The sequence below is a fragment of the Cryptomeria japonica genome, chromosome 4 (assembly GCF_030272615.1).
Source record: "Cryptomeria japonica chromosome 4, Sugi_1.0, whole genome shotgun sequence".
Taxonomy (NCBI): Eukaryota; Viridiplantae; Streptophyta; class Pinopsida; order Cupressales; family Cupressaceae; genus Cryptomeria; species Cryptomeria japonica.
This window is the reverse complement of record NC_081408.1, coordinates 720,152,705-720,173,263: the sequence shown is the minus strand read 5'-3', so window position 1 is coordinate 720,173,263 and position 20,559 is coordinate 720,152,705.

The window sequence follows — 20,559 nt, the reverse complement described above, 5'->3', positions numbered from 1 at the left end:
AAATGACCTAGGCCCATGTTTCAGCTAGTTCCTGAGGTAGCTAAGAAAGATGACAACACAGGTGCTTTTTCCCAAATTCCAAAGGGTGTTGTTTATGCAGAAGACCCTAGAATGTATATTCATTGCAACATAGAAGAATTAGGTGATGAAGAAATAAAAAACATGTATAAATATGTTATATGTGACAATGCCGGAAATGTGAAACCTGAACATAAAATTGTTGAAACCCTAGGATTCACTGAAATCCTTTGCATTCCTAAATTTCCCAAGGAAGTAGTTAGGATAGTTCTTAGCAGGGTACATGGCTCATTCTTTTGGCTTGACTTAGTGCATAAAACTACAAAGGTAGCTGTGAAAGCAGTAACAGGGTTACCTTCCATCAGTACCAGACCCAACAAAACCAAGAAGGTCTTCAATGACCTAGTAATGAAATTAATTGGTGCAACATCCAACAAAAGATCATTGAGGGTTAATGATGTGACCAATACAAATGTGAGATTCATTAGCATGATTCTAGGTTACAAAGCAACTCATGCAAATAGGCTTAACTTTGTTTCCAGTTTATGCATAAAGAGTGCTTATGACATGGTTAAGGACAATGTGAAAATTGATATCTGTGAATGGTTAAAAGATGAGTTAATTGACAATTTGGCAAAAATCAAGAAGGATAAGAAAGGAACCTTTAGATTTGGAAATTTACTTGTATGCTTAATGATACATATAACCAAACAGGCTCCCGATATAGGCAACAAGGATTTTGGATTTGACATACTGTTAGGAAAACAATTGTCTGACTTATTCAACAACATGGGTGAAAACAAAGAAAAGAATATCCATGAGTATTTTCAAGCACTAAAGGTCAAAATGAATAAGAGGATCAGACTATCATAGGAAATCATCAACAAATACAAGGATGATATATGCTTTGTAATAAAAAAGGATGAGATCTGGATGGAAGCAGTTATCCCAAGAATAATCTGGGTTACAGAAATGGGGTATGAAACAGATGACCACATAGTGGAAACTTATGCCAAAGCACTTCTAGAAGCCCCCTATGAACCAAAGGAAGAAGTATTTGGTGGTGCTGAGCACATTGAAAGTCAAATTCAATCTAAAGAGAGAGTAAAGAAAGTTGAGGCATCTATGAGGAAAGGAAGCAGGAAAGCAAAAGCCTTAAAAGATGATGTATTAAAGAAAACCGACATAACAGAAGAAGAGTTGGCAGCCCAACAGCCTGAAACTCATCTATCACTGGTAGATACCTCCTCAGAAGGAGATATGCCAGCAACTCTCAAAAGAGTTGTTAGGAAAAGAGACCCCTCACTAGTATCCACTCCTTCACCTAGAAGGACAAGACAAAAGCAACAAGCTGTAAGGTCTCCAGTCAGGAAAGCCACACCTAAGAAAAAGCTGACCCCCAAAAGGAAGAAGAAGACAGACACTGACCTAGCCCCTTTTGACATATTATTGAATGAAATCACAGAGGAAGGTAAATTGAAAAACATAGGGAAAATCTATGACACCCTATCAGAAGATGAGAAAGGACAAGTTGAGGAAAGTGTTATACTACACATGGACATGTATAAAAAGTTTTTGATGCAAGTCCTAAATGATATTCCTGATGAATTATATAAAAGACTTGAGGCCAGAAGGCAAGGAATAATTGAGTTGGATAAGAAAATTAAAATAGAAAAATTACTTGCAGTATACCCGATCAACTCACCTAAGGAAATTGATGATTTGATAGCTTAGGCCAACTGGACAGTCTTTTCCACTGCACACCGACAAATATCATTAATGGTAGGTAGAGTTATTGAAGTTTCAACTGAAACAGAAGATGGTTGGGATAGATTCTTGGTTGAAAAAGAAAAACAAGAAGAATATATGAATCCTGAGCCCATTCTAGTATATCAAAAGGACAAAGGGAAAGGTAAAGTTGGTGGACCACCAAGTATCAAGATTAGAGACAACTTACCCCCACCTTCTTTAAATACTCCACCGGTAAAAACAACTATAGAAGATCAACTGGCAGCTGAGAGCATGGACACAGAGGATAACAATCCTAATCCTGAAGTCCTATATACTATGAATGTTGATACTCAAAAAATCAACATAGTGGTAGATAAGGATACCACAGATAAATCTGATAATAAAGAGCAACCGGCAACAGGAAACCAAGAGCAAACGGCAGCAGATTCAGAGAAAAAGATGGAATCTGGAACACAAACAGAGCAACTAATAGAGCTAAAGGCTCCAGAACAGATGCCACCGATAAGAAATGATGCAGGAAAAACTGTGCTTAAAGAGATGGAGACACAAACAGACCTACCAGAGGTCAATACCATCATGGTCCCTTCCACCGGGACTTAGTTTACTGGGTCACCATCAAATGTAACAGAGGTATTGCTCAAATCTATCAAGAAAATAACTGATTATAGCTCACAAGCCTAAAAAGCAATAGATGATTCAATTCCAATTTTGAAATTAATAGCTCCAAATTGTAATATAGCCAACAAAGATTCTTTAGGCCAGTTGCATACACTTTGTAAATATATTTCTAGAAATTTTGAGCAAACAAAGTAGAAACTGTAAAGGAAAGTGTAGAAAAAGAGAAATAGAAATTCTTTGAGGAAGGAATAAAGAAGTGTAACAGGGAATTTGACACACTTCTCCCGGAATTGTGCAATTTATTGAAAGAGCACAAAACTCTATATAAAGACACCTGTAAGATGAACTTTTTGACCACGGATGTAGACAAAAAAGATGAGCAAGGTATAGGAAGAGATCAATAAACTTGCTGATAATTTTGTTAACTCACCCGATACATTATCAGTTTTTGAGGAAAAGATAACAAATTTTGAGGAAGAATTGCTCAAGTTAGAAAGAGAAAAGAGAAAATAATAAACAAGGCAAAATTTTTGAGATCTAAACTAAGTCCAAGATTGGACTATTTAGCATCTCTGCGTAAGGAAATCTCAGAGGCACTAACACAGGGTAGCAAAACACCAGCAGAGCACTTGCAACATCTCACCGGTATAGTACATAGAACTGAGATAGCAATAAAGGAGAGCAAGAAGTTTATGGATGGTATAAACTTAATTTTGGGAGATATTCTTCAGATAATAACTACCCAACTACAAGGTTGAGGTTATGAATTGGTACAACTACAAATCTACTAACCTTTGTCATTGATGCCAAAGGGGGAGTAGTAGATGAGAAAATTCAAAACACAGGGATCACATGCTCAAGGGGAGCCCTCATATTTTTGGTAACATTTTTTTGGTATACACATTTTTGGATATCTTTTTGAAATTTCTCATGAGTGTTGCCATCAATGCCAAAGGGGGAGATTGTTGGCATATGGACACTCCAATGAGACACTGTGTGTGATTGAAGGTTTTGTCATTGATGGCAACCTTTCAATCCTATGACACTGGCAAGACATTATACCGGCAAAGCATTACATAGGCAACCTTGCAATCCTATGGCACCGACAAGACATTATATCGACAAAGCATTACTTAGGCAACCTTGCAATCCTATGGCACCGGCAAGATATTATACTAGCAAAGCTTTACTCAAATAAAATAGTGCACCGACATCAACAAAATCAATCTACACTGGCACCGGCACCGGCATAGAAGATGTACACCGGCACAGAAGGAAATATGTATACCGGCACAGAGGCCAACATGATTTCTGATATGTAATATTTTGTTTATCATTGTAAGCCGACTTGGCAAATTGTAAAATGACTCTTGTATATAAAAGAGACCATTGTAGGCATTTGTAGGATATAGATAGAATGTAATAAATAAATTATAAGGCAGACCTAATGTGCGAATTGTAGGTCAAGGGTATATGTAAAGAACAGAGCAAGAACCGGTACTGAATCTGGCATTGAAGATGCTATTGTAAAGTAGTACAGAATATTGGATTTGTGTAAATCCTCATTGTAAGTCAGTGTGACTTCTTATTGAGCAGTGAGCTCTAGGCAGTTGGCCTTCCTGCATGTGCAGGCCCCTATTGTAAGTAATATTCTCTTATTGGCCAGTAAGTGAATATTGTGGGTTACAAATCCCATCGAGGTTTTTCCCACATTGGGTTTCCTCGTTAAACATCTTGTGTTATGGTGTTCTTTTCATGTGGATGCTTTTGATTCTGTTATTTGCATTAATTCTTGCATATCAGTATACTATTACTTTATATTCTGCATATTTAATTTTAAGAAAATTTCATTACCGGTCAGATACTGATTCACCCCCCCCTCTCAATATCTGTGGGAACCCTAACAAATTACTACATTTAATGCATCACATGAGTTTAATGATTCTATTTTTCTACACTATTTTAGTGTACCTAATCTCTCAAGTCGATGAGTTCACCAAAGTGGAGGCAAAATGTAGTGTCACAAATTGCACCTAGTGCATTTATTATACATTTGCATTGTGCTCGGTGAATTTATGATGACAATCCATGATCAAGATTTAACCATTCTGACATCATGGATTTTGAAGATAGAACAATGCTAGCCACCTGCAATCTCGATTAAAGGTTATCTTGGTTGGACGACAGTGCGATACACAAATGTCTATGTGGTGCACTAATGCCTTGAGAATATCCCATATTCAAAACAACATATTTCACATCAGACCTTTGCTAATGCATGTCCCTTGGCTTGTGCACATCCGAAATGGTCACTCCTGCCCATGCAGAGCAACAAAACTCTCCATTCATCCTCATTTTTGAAAAGAGAAAGAAAGCTCTCTACTTTGGCTCTCTTTCTCTCACTCTAAGAAAAACTTTGCTGAAATACACACTCATCATAGCAACAACTTGGTCTCCTCTCATTGTACAATCATGCTATCATCTCAAGATAGGGGTCTTGGCTTTGTAACATTTATTCCTTTTTCTTATCTATTATATCATTATATGATCATGCTTTCTAAGCTTTGAATGCATTTATTATCTAACTGCATTTGTAACATTTATCATTTATCTTCATGATAGGGGTTTTCCTCCATTAAGTAGGGTCTGTTTCTATCATATCTTTTATCTTTAATCATAGGGATTTTCCTCCATTAAGCGGGGTTTGTTTCTATCATGTCAATTGTCTTTCGTAATAGGAATTTTCCCCCATTTAGTGGGATTTGTTTCTATTATGCTATCATTTATCTTTTATCTAAATCTATCAATCTGGTTGCTCATGGAGGTGAAAACACCAAAGTGGGGGTTTGATGCAGGCAAACCCCTATATAGCCCCAACATTTTCCCCCTGTTTGAGTGTGTGTAGGTGGTGAACAAATCCAAGGAGCCTAGAGTAGATCTGAGATGATTCTGGCAATTTTCACTTTATCTATCCATACAGATGACAACGCGATGCACATACATCTTCATGACATGTTGGCATCTTAAGTCTGAGACCCAAATAGAATAATGATAAAATTTATGCTCTATTAAGTACTTACTCCTATATGCTAGATTTATTTCTAGTATTTCATATGCTTCTATTATTTTCGTATTAGTATAGTGTTCTTTTATTCATTTTGTATCTTCTTGGCTCACAAGAGCATCAATTTAGTGAGGTAGCAAAGGAAGATTTGTTCCTTGAGGTTTATCACTTCGAATGAGGGACGCAAATTCCCTCCTCTATACTGGTGTGAGAATCATATGGATAATAGTGTGACACATTGGTGTCTTACATATTGAGCTACTAAAAGTATTGAATTTAATGTTTCTTTATATATTTATATATTTTGAGTAGTAAATCATTTTTAGTCATTAAAAGTATTCTTAAAATTTTTAGTATATCTATTATTCTTGTTTCAAAGTAAAAAAGTCTTGATTTGAAGTAGTGTAGGAATTATTTGATTGAAATTATTTTTATTTTAGCTAAATTATGTGTTCATCTATTACAACAATAAACTCTTACACGTTGTAGTTCAATATACTCCTTCTAGAAGATGACAAGTCTTACATTATTTCTTATTATGATATTCATGGATATTAATGGAAAGTATACAAAAGAATTCCACTACACCCATTGTATATTCTCAATCTAATTTTTGTGACATTCGATTTTCGAAAGAACTTCATGCCAAACTCTATGAAAAAAATATTACCCAAGAATTTTTCAATTATATGATTCCTTATCATACAAGGATTTTTTAAATTTTGGCCTCATTTTCATCAAGGATAAATGCTTTAAATATTGGAATATTTCAATCTTTACTATCTTTTGACCAAAGAAATAATTTTTAGAGAAGTTATTTTAATAGACGTAAGCCTTTTAGGTGGTATTTAATCATTAAGCATTTCACAAGTGTTCCAACAACCTCTTTTGTTATCTATTCTATATTCATATGAATGAAATTTCTAATATGTCATATATGTGTGTCCTCATAATGCATTTTCTCACATTACTCATTATTTTAATGATTGGCGATTTATTTACTAACTGATGAATATGTAAGTGTGTACCTTTATTTACTAACTGATGAATATGTAAGTGTGTACCTTTATTTACTAACTGATGAATATGTAAGTGTGTACCTTTCATTATAGAAATAAATAATAATTATTTAAAAATTAGTGATCCCTATGCTATGAAAGATCACTTATTCCACAATATTACTTTAGATTATATTTATATTTTAATATCTAATCTCGCTTTTCTATGATTAGAAAAGTATATTATAAATCATATAAAGAGTAGCTTCTAAAATGTCAAAGGTAAACCTATAAGTCACAACCCACACCTACAAGATTTTTCATATTGGTTCAAATTTACACTTTAAGTGTGAATTTGAGTTTCAACGAGGACCAAACAAAGTGGGTCTAAATAATAGATGAAAACATATTAACTTTATTAAATTCATAAAGATTGTAAGCACATTAATTACTCCAAAAAGTGTCAAAAATTAATTTATAATGGCTATATGGGTCTTAAATGTAATTTAATATATATCCTCTTCATCAATTTACTTGATGGTAACCTAATCTTAGAAAAAACATATACCCCTCTTATTTAATTTTAGAAAAAAACATATACTAATGAGAGCCAAATATGCCCTATTTTACACCATATTTTATGCCTTCCAATATGCCTTCATATCCATTTCTATATACCATTTTCATACGATTTCATGTTGCATCTGGTTTAATATATAAAAGTAATATTTAATCAAGTTTTTAAATAAAATAGTGAATAAATAATATCAGATTGTATTTACTAATGTCTTTTACTATGTCTAGAAAATTAATCTCTCAACATGCAGCTTTAAGGGTGAAAATCTTCCTGTCATGGAGAACACCTTCCTGTCACTTTTTGGTCAGGAACTATTACATATTACTTTGTGTCTGACAAATTATTTTCACAGGGAGAATGTAAAAATGATGTTAGCTTCCAAGATTATTGGTCACACGGGCTCTTATTTCTACTGCTCTTATTTACACCATTTTCCAATCTGAGATACTAGAAATTTGGTTATTGCATGACTGTTTCTAACATCTGCCAGCTTACTGTCTGATATTCCATTGACTATCCTTGTGTCACCATGTTCTATGGTGATTGGTATGTGAGAATGCTACACATGGTTGAGTGTGGGGAGCTTGTGATACATATGTCTTCACAGAAAACTTGCGATAGCAAAGAACACGTGGTGAAAATATGTTACTGTTACTAAATTACTATTGGAGAAAATTGCCATTATCTGTCTGTTTCTTATTTTTATCTGTGGTTATAACTAACTTGTTTTTAACTTGTGTATTCAAGGCTTCATGTAAGCCTCAGTTTGTTGGCCATGGGTCAAAATAATTTAACTATTTTATATCATATTGTTATTGCTTGTTGTACACGACCTCTCTATATATGGTCGGATGTAACAACAGGGAGGGAAGATTCTATGTATGCAAACCGGAATATAGGTAGATTTATGTAGTATAACTCCGTGTACAAAATTTGTAATATTTTTTGAATGAATGAAATAATTCTTATTTTAATTGGAGCACCATAGAAAGGCATTCATTCTCTCTCACCTGATGTATTAAGGATGCAAGATCCACTTCTTGGGATGTCTGGTGATCTCCTTTAGATTAGATGTGTGTTTATTTACTGTGTGTTATGATTTTAATTGATTACACACTTAACATTATTCATATTGGTTTAGATATTGTAATTTATGTAATTGTACATTATTCTAATTGATTCTAATGTGCTTCAGATTTAATTGCGAGTTTAGTAATTGGTGTTAAGTTTTTGTTTCAGAGTTTGTTGTGTGTGCAGATCTTGTCATGAGTTTTATTTTGGTTTGATATAGGTTTATTTTCATGTGTTCTAGCTGCATTCATCCCCGCTTGGCTTTCTATCTTCATCCCTTGAGAAGAAAACCACTATACCTTTCATCAGTCTACAACCCTTGATTGATATTAGGAGCAAGCTGAATTGGCTACTAAATCTTATCAATTATTCATAATATGGGAACCACAGTTTGTCTCTACATATACCTCTCTTATTCGATCAAAATAATCTATCTAATGCAATAAATTTATCTATTCTTTTTTATTGTCATATTCAACATAGGATAGTTAATGCAAAGATGTAGTGCGTCATCCTTCTTCTTCATGAAGAATATTGAAGTAGCCTAAGGTGAATGACAAGGCCTAGTCAATCCATTTTCAAGAATTTAATTTCATTATACATTTAACTTTTATGTACAGATCAAAAGATTAATATGATACAAAAATATAGAAATAGGTATTGAACTAGAAATAAATTTGATTAAAAAAACCGAACTCCCTCTTAGGAGGTATCCTAGGAAATTCATCTAAGAATACATCCCAAAATTCTTGTAATAAAGGCAAGGATCCAAATATAATATTGGTTAATTAGTGTTCCTTACTAGAGTATTAATCTAGGAATAATTTTGATTTAAAAAATTGAACTTCCTCTTAAGTGGTAGCCTAGGAATTTTATCTAGGAATACATCCCAAAATTCTTGTAATAAAAGATAGTTCACATCCATGGATTTTCTATTTTCAAAGATCAATTCTTCTATTAATTCTTTGAATGATATAGAAATTAATAGAAATGTTATCCTTTGTAACCAAGGAGCCAAATATAATATTGGCCAATTAATGTTCCCTAGAATGTTAGGTATCATAATTATGTTGTATTATTTTCATGTAAAATCTCAACCTTTCCTTGTCCCTACCATACTCCTAACCATTATACATAGAGAGGCCACCATATCTTGCATCAACTCAACTAGGTGGCATACATTAAAATAATAGTTGTAAGAATCTCCAAAAATGAGACAAAATGAGCTATGTGAGATGACTATATAATGAACATCTAAAAGATAATCAAGTTTTAAAGATAATCAAGGTTCTAAGATATTCATATGTATTTAGAATAAATATGTTATAAGAGGTATGCGTATAGTTTGTTTTCACACATTGGGAAAGGCTTATAAATATACAATAAAAAATCCTTTGAGAATATCACACTAAGGATGGAAACTTAGTGTGAGTAGTTATAAGAACCAAATACTCTAGAAGAACCTAAATTAGCCAAATAGATAATACACAATGTAGGTAATACTAAACACATACAACCATAATGCATGAGCAATAAACCACATAGACATTTCATATTTCATATTATACTCACATGATATTACCATATGTGATACATACAAAAATGAAATCAAAATACATCCAACCTATGCTTGCGCATAGGATTTGTTCGTTAATTATCCTTCATTAATATAATATACACAATCATGAAGTTATAGAATTATTTAGATTTAATTAAGGTTACTAAGTTTCATTCTGTGAATTAGATGAATTAAATTTTTAGAATTAGGTTTTTGGAGTTTCATTACTCTAATAAGGTATTTGTGAATTCATTTGAACATAATATTTAAGTTTACGATATTTTTTTTAATTTAAATAAAAATCTGTTTCAATAAGATTTCATAAACAAATATGTAATTCAATGCACAAATTATAATCACAAAATCTCTACAATTTGATGGACAATGCAACAAGTATCATCAATACATTATTGCCTCATAATAAGTATGGGGAACTTGGAGGTAGTGAAAGAAAAATATATCCAGTTCTAAGGCAATCAATTTAAGGCTTTTATATGACACTAATATAAATAATTACATTTTAATATTTTGCAATGAAGGTTATATAATGATAACATTTTGTATCTTGGAAATGAAGGTTATAATGACAACACTTTGTATCTTTTAGCAATAAATTTCAACCATTATTTCTTATTAGGTTCACTGGTTGGAATTTGATTCCCTCTTTCTAAGTTGAATTGTGAAAATGTTGAAATTAGAGTAAGTGTGTGGATGTTGAAGAGATCGGGCATAAATAATGAGCTATAGTTATCAAACAGAGCCACGAACCTAGATCTGAGCAATATGTGAATGTTTGGATCTAGTCCCAGAAGGTCGTTCTAAATTGTCAAGACTAGAATGCCTATCACTCTGGTCCTCTACACGTTTCACTATCTAAAGGGTAACTTATTCATCTTTGCAAATAATGTTGATCCTGAAAGTTACCTAGCTTTATACCTATTCCTAAACATAGTAGGAAAGGAAAATTGTTGGGAATAGGGATTTTCCTAAGTCAACCTTGGTTTAGGAATTAACTTTGAATTAATAACTACAAACATTGAAATAAATAATGGAAAGGTATACCTTAGCTGTAATTGTTGATGATGATGTTTTGCTTCTTGAATGTAATCACATATGTTGTATGAAATGGAATGAACATGACAAAACCCTAATCACACACACATTATTGCATATGAATGATGCAATTTTTCTCTGCAATGGTTGAATTCAAAATATACATCTTTGAAGATCTCTAAAAATGCTTGATGATGAACACTTCATGGATGCAAGGATGCTTGAGGATGGATACTTAGAATGGATAAATGGATAGATAGATGAAATTAGGTTGATAAAATGTCTTTATATAGGGGTATCTAGGTCATTTATCAATTAGGCCGACCTCCAATAGTCATGTGGAGCCACAAAGTTGAACTCCCATGAGAGAAATATAACCCTTTCCCCATTTCAAAATAGGGCCCAATTGAGAGGGACTAGAGCGTGAGTGCTCTGGCCTTAAGACCAAGGCATGGGTACCTTGGTCCTTATTAGCAAGGGACCACCATTAAGTCCTAGGGAGAAGGACACCCCTCTAGGAAGTTCATTAGAGGGTGTACAGGGCATCAAAACTGGAGATTAAGTACAAAATAGAACTAAATAGGTAATGAGGAGGGGACATGCTAAAGTAGGGGCACAAACATGAGGTGTAGACTTGCTCGGTGACAATTTACAAAGATACAAAAATATATTAGGACCTCCTTTTATAGTAAATTCAGTGTCATTGTATGAAATTTAATGCATTGATGACTTGTAGATGACATTTCCCGCATAGCATGAAAATATGGATCTAGGACCTAAAATATAGTATCTCTTATCATTGGCCCAACCCTTATTCGTAATGTGATCACTCCATTGGATGGACACTCCACATAATCACAAGCTTTGATGTTGATCTTCTTAGAAGCATCAACATTGTTCTTAGAGTACCCTAATGCCTTAACCAATTTTAATATAAAGATATGAAGACCAGCTCCACCATCTATCAACACTCTCTTTATTTTGTCATTATGGACAAACTCCTGAAGGTGTAGAGGATCATTGTGTGAAGGTTTATATGTGGGAATATCTTGTTGTGTAAAAGCAATAAGAAGTGTGACAACTAGATTCTCGACCATAGCTTGAAAGACTTTTACATTGATAATGTTGGGTAATGTAGATCCACACAAGGCTTTGTCTAGGATTGCTTTATGACTCAAGGAGATACACATGAGTTCAAAAATGGATATCTGAGAAGAGGTTTTATTGAGATGGTCAACTAGATTGTATGTTCCTACTGGAGGGGTATTAGATTATTCTCCTTGGAGGGTGACCTTGGAGTGACAGGTAGCGACTACACAAACAGGGGTTTTAGTTTTGACTATGTTGGTAAATAGATTTGTCACTGCGGTCATTTATTTGAAACTGGCCCTGTTTGCCTGATGAGCAGTGACAAACGTTCCAATAGTTGGAGAGATTGGAGTAAAACCACAATCTTTCTCTGTGTTTGAGAGGGGAAACTCCCTCATATGATAGGGGTATTCAGGATTTTTGTGTACTTTTAACTTGAAAGTACATAAAGGAGAAAACATAGAACTTAAACAAGATTAATAACAAAAAACCTACTAGAATACATACAAATACCAAGTAGGATTCCATAAATGATAACAATTACAAAAGGGGTTACCACCAAATAGGTTAGTCATGCAATGATGATGAAAGAAGTACAATAAACCTTGACACACAAAGAGATAGGTTGTACTCGGACATGCAAGTCAAGATACCATGAAATGATGTGTTTCATCAATAGATTTCACCAATACATAAAGGGATTACTAATTCAACATACGAGAAATTAGTAACTCATGCTCTGCAAAATAGGATATGTTAGACAAGACCCTATGGTTGTATAACACAAGAAAACACAAGAAACCAAGAGAAATGTTAGTGTTAATCAACCAAAAACTAGTTTAAGAAGGCATACCAAGAGAGACACTAAAAACAAAGTAAATCATTTAACTATGAAAATGAATGCAAGAAGACATCTCCAAATGTCTTCTACCATGCTTGTAGCTCTTCCTCCCTTGTTCCTCTCCTCTCCAAGTTCCAAATTAGTCTAGCTCTCAGTAGCTTTTTGCACTATGGATGCCTTATGGAGATTCAAGATTGAAAATGATTTACTTATGCAATGCAAGTGTGAACAAAAGCTAAGAATGAGAGATTATCTAATTAGCTAGTGTTGATTTTACACCAAAAGAGTGAATATGATTGATTTATTCTAAATGCTCTCTAAAAATGACTATAATGTAAATGCATACAAGTTTTTAGGATCTGGATTATGAAGAAATGAGCTCTATTTATAAGAAAAATGGAGCAATGGATGGTTGAGATTGAGTAATCTCAACAAGGGTCAAGATTGAATGATATTCAATCCATGAGAGGGCTTTCAACCCAATCCCATGTTGACAAGTGTCAACATGAGATGGGTTGAGAGGAGAGGGAATAAGCATTAAATTCTTGACATGACTTGAGGGTAACTTGGGAGGTAAGGTTAAGGCTGGGTTGAGTGAATAAATTCATTATCCAAAGAATAATGCTTTTATCCAATGGATAAACTCTTGTGCAAGAGTTAGTGAGGATAACCACGATCAAAGCAATAAATGTTTGAGAAGACACATGGGTCACATGAGGGTTGAGCTAGGGGTCAAAGTCCATAACCATGAGTGCAAGTGGATTTAACCATAAATGGTCATGTAAGAGCCATTAGTGGTTTGGAAGACTTTAGAGGTTAGCTTGTTGGACACATAAAGCATTAAATGTTTTTCAAAGACTTTAGAGTCTTTGGGAAGTGACTCCAAGCTGCTTAGGAATGTGACAATAATTAGGGGATGGATTAGGCTAATTAGAAAGGGGTTTAGAAGAATCTAGAAGGGGATTAGGATTGCAAGTGGGTTTGGTGGGTGAGGGAAAATAGGATTTTTATTAAAATAAAATTCATTTATTTCAACAAATGGGTGCAAGTTGCATTTTTAGGAGAATGCAAGTGGGGGGGAATTTAACGATTTAAATGAATGTTTTATTTAATTTATTTAAAAGAGGAAAGGGGGTTAAATGAAATAAATAGAATTTATTCATTTAATTGATTGTGAATTTAGTTTAATGAATTAATTAAAATAAATTGAATAATTTATTTAATTAATAGGAGAATGTTTGAAGATGAATTAATTAAATATTAATTTAATTAGCTGATGGCTAGTGGTTTTTAATTAAATAAATAGAAAATATTCATTTAATTAAAATGGAGAGATTTATGTGACTACATTTGCCCCTCTTTGAGATGGTGTGGTCTATCACGTCGTTTCAAAGAAAGAAAAATAGGTGTGAAGAAATATGCCCCATAAAATGTTAATTTAATGGGTGGTATGCCCGCTCGAGAGATGGGTCAAATTTTTTTTTAAATGGCCGACCTTGAAAAAGAATAAAAATTGGTGGGGTGGTAGAAGAGAAGAATTTAGCAATACTGGTAAAAAGTAGAAAAAATTGGAGATAAAATGGAGAAATGGGAGGCTCTGGAAGTTCACGGGGACCATGGTGATGAATGGGGTAAAATTAGGTTACGACAAAGGGTATAAATGGGAGGAAAGGGGTGAAAACAAGTTCATTTGCATTCATCTCCATAGTGATTTCTGAGCTCTGATAGTGACCTTTTTGAAAGAGCTAGTAGTAGTCAGGATGTCGGTACCGATAGCAGATCATCAACTAGAGCGAGTTCATCGATTCTAGTGGCCAGATGACTATGGACCAGTGGTATGTGAATTTGAATTTTTGATTTTTATGCATTTTTGATAGGTTTTTTAGCTTGTCCAAGTTGAGTCAGAACAATAGCACTAAAATTGTGTTTTGGCGTTGTCAATTTCTTTAGTGCTATTGTGCCGCTATAGCGCTATTACATAGTGGTTTTAGCACTTTTGTCAAGTCTAGTGCTACTGCATAGCCGATTTAGCGTTGTTGTGTTTTTACTGTTATTGGGCATGGCTTGTAGCACGTTTGTTTTTATGTGGCACTATTGTATAGTTGTTTGAGCGCTATTGTTGGTTTAGCATGATTGGGTAGTTGATTTAGCACAGTTGTCAGAAGATTAGCGCTATTGTTTGCAGAGTAGCACCTTTGCATAGGAAGGTAGATGCCCCAGTGTTGAAAAAAGAATCTCTTGATGCCAATGGTGGATGGATGGATTTGAGTTGAGAGTTGTTTTGAACCATAGCAGCCCTGTTGAGACTTAGGTCATTTAGGATAAATGTCTGTTGGAGTCTAGGTGTGCCATGATTGCTTACCTATTGAGACCCGAAGATAATTGATCAAAGTATCTGTTGATAGTCTAGGTTTAAACTTAAGAAAGTTTGAAACAAAACAACTCATGATGATGGTTGATGCATGTGTGTAGGAGGATCTTCGCATCTTACAGATGTGCAAGAGACATCCAGCCACATAGGTGCTGCACGATCGATTGACAGAGGCTGAGGTGGATTGCATTGCAGTGACAGGCCTGCATGATGTTATGTATATGCTTGTGATTTAGACGAATCACGGTTTGATCACAATATTGGTAGAGTGGTGGCATAGTGAGACATGCACGTTTCACTTAGCGCAGGGGGAGATGACAGTTACATTGGAGGATGTATGGCACATCCTACACATTCCCATTTGAGGATAGCTAGTTACGTATGATCGAGCTTGGGGGACGGTAGCAGTGTAGAGATTTTTTGATGAGGATGTGTTTATTGATGATGGTTCGATAGCATGGGAGGAAATAGCTGCTTTTTATAAGCCACTACCGGTTGTGTTATCAGGTATTGTTGGGGGACTGCTATGCCCAGATCGATGATCGCATGGACTGGCCATTGGTTGGGGATAGGTGATCGAGCAGATGATGACAGAGGGGACCCAGTTTGCATGGGGACCATGCATATTATCGCACTTATATTAGGAGCTACATGAGGTAGTATATCAAGAGGTGAGCTCATTGGGAGTGGAGATCACTCTTCTCCATATTTGGGTGTGGGAGCACCTTCCTGTGACTCAACCGGTGAGTCTGAGATTTAGGGTAGTAGACCAGCTCTATGTATATATGTATGGCAGTATGATGAGTTAGCCCCACCTAGGGAAGTTAAAGTGGTGGCGATGAGCACTCAACGATTTGGATATAGTGATCTGGAGGCCGTATATTGAGTGTGAGTCCTAGGAGGATGAAGTAGAGGCCTTGCTTTATGTGTTTATGACATAATACCTCATTGGTAGGACACCCTAAAATGTGGAGAGATAGGTACCGGGAAGAGTGTTGAGACAGTTTGGGTGGAGGCAGGGATTGCCTAGTGGATCGAGAGAGTATGCATGGGTGGTCCATGAGAGGTTCCAGTGGGGACTAGTTTTACCTTATGATCAGGATTTGGCAGAGTTTTGTATGCTACAAGCGAGACCATGGTAGATGAGGCTAGGGGTGGTAGATGCAGGGGTGTCAGATGACTACACTCAGTACATTGCGACACATCCGATTCCTTGGATATTAGATCTAGCGGAGCCTATACAATCCTTTGAGGAGGAGAGGAGACAGAGACAAAGGAGGAGAGGAGGTCGTGTAGGTGGATGACGGAGAGCAGATGGAGGTGGTGGGGATGGAGGAGGAGGTGATGGAGGAGGAGGTGACGAAGGAGGAGGAGGATTTGGGGGAGGTCGTGGATTTGGTGGAGGAGGTGGGGGTGGTGGACAGTTACAATAGAGAGGGAGAGGTGGGCCGCCTTTGCAGCTATCACAGGGACCTTTGATGTAGGGAGGCATGGGATTAGGTGGTAGGGATGCAGGGGAGGGACAAGCACCTATGGAGATAGGGGAGGGAGCCACTAGAGAGGCACCAATGGATACAAGGGAGGGAGATATAGGTGGAGATCTACGGGACCATATGATATTAGTTTAGCAGATGTGGCTAGAGGATATGGAGGCAAAGGTGGTAGCTAGAGATGTGCAGCTATTTGCATGAGAGTTAGAGTTGATAGTAGTGTTGCGGGAGAGAGATCAGGTCGTGGAGAGATTAGCAGAGCTACAGGAGAGAGTCTGGGTTGGAGTAGGAGCATAGGGTCCTACTAGGGAGGTGATGAGGGAGATTCGGCAAGCACAGGATGAGATAGATTATTGGCGGGGGTTATATGAGTAGGTGGTGCCAGCTAGTTAGTGAGCACTGAGCTATTCCTAGATGCGGTGGGTGAGATCAGAGCGGTCTCAAAGGATGCAAAGCAGTGGTGGTGTGATGGGTCCTCCATGGCAAGATAGGTCAGGTGGTGTAGGGGGTAGTAGGGGAGAAGGGGGTGATGGTGGTGCAAGTGGGGATGGTGGTGCAGCATCTAGTTAGAGTGGCATCTAAGAGAGCATTTGTGTATGTTATCATATTGTCATTTTGGACTGTGTCTTGGATGGCTCTTGGTAGTCGATATTTTGGACTTCATTGTACACTCTGATACATGTATGTTTTTGCAATGATATGATATATGAGGAGATATATGAGGAGATCCCATATTTTTTTGATGGTATGCATGTTGATGATATGTATGGATTTTTATGCAAGATGATGATCTATGATGTATGCTTAGATGGATATTTGTACTTGTTAGATGTATGTGTTTATGAGATGATTCCTATATCCATGGTTCATGATGATTTATTCCTACATGATGTCTATATGCATGTTTTATGAATGTGATGCTAACATGTGGATGTTGGTTTATATATATGCATGATGTGTTGGTGAAATGCTTTATGTATGTAATGTCATGATGTTGATGATGTATGCATAATGAAATGACACTAACGATGATATAGATAGTACTTGTGTTTTTATGTTGATGAGATTATGAGATGATGATATCCAGTGATGATTGATGCCCTGTATGAATGATTTATGCAAATGCATTTAGATGTTTAAAATGAATGCAATATGGATAAACAAATGTAAAGTACAAATGTTTATATGATGATTATCTAAATGAATGTATATGTAAAATGTATAAATCAATGTTGATACAAATGGTGTTGTTATGATTTGATAAAACATGACTAAGTGAAATGATAATGTTATGATAATGCAATTTGTGAGTAATGAATAACTACACCTTAATGCAATTAGAAGGATAATGAATGCGTTCATTCTAAATGAATTTTGTGAAATGTAATGAATGAGTATAAGAATATACTAGATGGATAAATGAATACACTGAACTAATGGATAGATAAATAAATGTATGCAACTATGGAAATCTAAACAAATGTATGGTAAATAAGTTTAAATGATAATAAATGATGAGTTGTAAATGATACTAAATGAATGCATAGTAATGGCTAATAATGGTAATAAATGCAATGATGAGAAAATATAAATGAATCTAAATGTTGTGATTGTGCAATGATGGAATGATAATGAACTTTAGGTATGTAAATGCAACTAAATGATATTAAACGCACTTGAATGAATATTGAAGAATGAGGTTAACAAAACCTATATGCAAGTACATGATAATGAACTATATGCATTTAAATGCAACTAAATGTAATGAAACGATGATGTGCTTATGATAGATGAATGCAAGGTTGTTTAGAATTTGCATGATGCACTGATGATGTATTAGAGAACTTTGTCATGATGGTATCCAAGACCAAGTCATTTTTCAAATAACTTCTCATATTAATCTTGTTCACACTTGCATACAAAACCATGCATATGAATAATGAATGATTTAATAGATGGGTGATATGCAACAGAATGCAATATAAATAGATGAGATGGAATGATGATCCATAGTGCTTTATTTTCATCATTGAGCATGATAGTATCAGTCTTGGACGAGGTAGTAGGAACCAAGGATAGAGCATTGTACCTGCAAACAAACAACATAAATAAAGAATAAAGAATATGGACCCTCCATAATGGTTCATGCTCATATGGTCGAGGTATACAATGTAGTCAGCAAGCCCTAGTGATCCATGACTGTATTTTGCATAAGATCACGTAGCTTAGTGAACTTCCCACGTAAAAACCACTAGTACATGCCCCAAAACTTTATTGGAAAAATGCACAAAAGGTACATGAATAATGCTTAGGAACCATCCCGACCACTCTAATCACTTGTGGATATCCTGGAAGCATAGGAAACTGATATAAATGAATAATAACCTACAAACCAACCAAGTACTTGATAGCTTAAACAAAATTTTCTTGTCAAAGAAAATGTCATCTTGTCTTTGTTTTGGTAAGGAAGGATGCATCCTTTGTTAAGACAGTTGGCGTGTGGATGTTGATTGTTTGGTTGATGTGATAAGTGGTCATTGTTTGAGTATTTCATAGTGTTTGTTTGGTATCTTCTTGGATGCGTATGTACAAGGTGTAGCTATGTTTTTATTTGATTTTTGATGTTTTATGATGTTTTTGGGATTTTGTGAGTGTTTTTAATGTTTTGGAGTTTGTGAGACAATTTTGAATGTTTTTGGTATTTTGTGAGATAGTTTTCTGAATGAAGAACCCAATGAATCATAAGTAATGCAGAATCCACTTCCATCAATAGGTCAAGGGCATTGCCCCCAGTTTAGACATGACTTATGAAACGGTGGGATGCAAGACGCATGAAGTACTATCCTTGATTGTAGATCAATAACAAGCCATGGCTTTGACTGATGGATGAGTGGATACAATGAATGTGATCGCAACAAGTCTAAAAGACAATGGAGCCATAGCCTTTACGAGTGGCACCTGTTTGCCAGGTTTTCACCATCTCACTTACCCAAAGTGCCACCGAAGTGGTTGTTTACCGTTTGGATGCATGATCTTTTTTCTTTACTATTTTGATTTTTTTGTTTTTCTTTAGGACATTTATTTGAATGTTTTTGGTGTTTTTCTGATATGTATGGGAGCCCAATGCTTTGTACAACTTATGTATTGAACCATTTGAGGTGCATGCTATTGATTGGATCTGCTAGCAGTTCTCCTTTTGAAGTAGCTAACTGATATGCCCCAGACCCAAATACAATAATGATAACATATGGACCCAGTTAGTTTGATTCAAATTTCCCTTATGTTCTCTATTTGGTTGGTTGCAAGGATTCTCTTAAAGAACAAGATCACCTACCTCAAATTTGTGAGGTCTAACTCGATGATTATGGCTTCTACTCATGCACTGCTGGTAGGCTTTGAGGTGATTGTATGCAGCTTGTTGCTTCTCATCAAGTAGCTCTAAGTCCTGAAGACGTGATACTCTGTATGCTTCATCATCTATGAGATTATGCAAGGAAACCCATAGATATGGTATCTCAACCTCAATAGGAAGGATGGCTTCTGCTCCATAGACCAGTGAGTAGGGAGTTGCGCCTGTAGGGGTTTGAATGCTAGTTTGATACGCCCATAGTGCTGGATTCAATTGAACATGCCAATCATGACTGACATCATTGATTGTATTCTTGAGGATTCTCAATATGTTCTTGTTCGATGCTTCGGCCTGACCATTGCCTTGTGGGTAATAGGGAGTGGAAAAGTGGTGTTGGATGTGAAACTTCTCATAGAGCTCACAGACATCCTAATTTTTGAATGGAAGCCTGTTATCTGTGATGATGGACATGGGTACACCATACCAACAAATGATGTAATTAAGGATGAATGAGGAGATATGCTTGCCAGTGACTTGGGTAAGTGGAACAACTTTGATCCACTTTGTGAAGTATTCGGTAGTGGTAATAATGAATTTGTGGTCGTTGGATGAAGATGGATGGATTTTACCCACAAGGTCAAGTCCCCATTGAAAAAAAGGCCATGGTGTTGTGATTGGTTGCATTTCTTGTGCTGGTGCATGTATCAAGT